Genomic DNA, 1,366 nt, shown 5'->3' with positions numbered 1-1,366 from the left:
ACAAAGTGAGACCCCGTCTCAAAATAAATAAATAAATAAATGGGAATAAATGAAAGTCTTTCCTTGGCTCAGTAGCCCTGGGGGACAAGGGAAGGGAGGAAGAAAGTTTTTTCTATTGTATAGTCTTTCCCTTTGTAGAAAGACTGGCTCCTTCTCGAGCCCAGAAGGATAAAGTGACTTTTTAAGGGAAGTCCTTTTCTAGCTGGGCGCGGTGGCTCACGCCTGTAATTCCAACACTTTGGGAGGCTGAGGCAGGCAAATCAGAAAGTCAGGAGTTCGAGACCAGCCTGGCCAACATGGTGAAACCCCGTGTCTACTAAAAATACAAAAAAATCAGCCGGGCGTAGTGGCGGACGCCTGCAATCTCAGCTAGTCGGGAGGCTGAGGCAGGAGAAGAGCTTGAACCTCGAGATGCGGGGGTTGCAGCGAGCCGAGATCACTCCGGTGAACTCCCGTACTCCAGCCTGGGCAACAGAGCGTGACTCCGTCTCAAAAAAAAAAAAAAGAAAAAGCCTTTTTTTTGACAAAAGCCATCTCTGTTGTATTTCCTCCCTCAGCATCCGGCACGGCGCCAAATAGTGATTTCATTTTAACTTTTGTGTAGTGTGTGCGGAGTAGCAAGCTGCGCGACGCAGGAACCTTTCTCTTGTGGGGGCGTTTCCGGACGGAGAGCTTTCCTGCTGCTCTCCGTATCCGGAAGCTGCCGAAGAAGTCGGAGTATCCCGGCAGTCGTCCCTGCGGCCACTTCCGGACGTGAAAGTTTGCTGCGTAGGGATGGGGAGACCGGGCCGGACTGCGGGGAGTGAGCAGCTTCAGCAGTGACGGCATTCTTAAGAGTCCTGCCCAAGTGAGGGATTTGGGGTGTGGGACAGAGTGCTCCCCAGGGCAGTGGGCATTGGAAGCTGAGAGGCCCTGCGAAGGAGGCTTGGGGAGGGGCTGCGAAGACCAGGGGACTAGGTATAGCAAGACGAGGGCAGAAAGCCTTGGGAATGAGCTTGGATCCAGTTGCCCGAGAGGCACAGGCCTGGGAATCACTGTATTTCCCAAGGGGTGAAGGGGCTGTTTCCCATGGGAAGACAAAGTGGGATGAATAGTGGACCTTGAGAAGAGGGGGTAGCCAAGAAAAGGTTCCTGAAGGAGGCAGGACCCAGACTGCAGGCTGGGGAAGGTTTGGGCAGCCAGAGGGAGGTGAGGGTGCTGGAGCGGGGGTCACTCGGTCACTCCGGCCGGAGATCTGAGTGGCTTCTGCTCCCTCTGCGCTGTGGAGTGCATCTGTTTGTCAGCCTCGCTGGACCGTTGAGAGGATTCATCCAGACCCTGGATATGAATATGCAGTGTGAACTGAGGTTTGGGGACATGAGTAATC

Source organism: Colobus angolensis, unplaced genomic scaffold, assembly GCF_000951035.1.
Source record: "Colobus angolensis palliatus isolate OR3802 unplaced genomic scaffold, Cang.pa_1.0 Scaffold96, whole genome shotgun sequence".
NCBI classification, from domain to species: Eukaryota; Metazoa; Chordata; class Mammalia; order Primates; family Cercopithecidae; genus Colobus; species Colobus angolensis.
Note: the sequence above shows the minus strand (reverse complement) of the source record.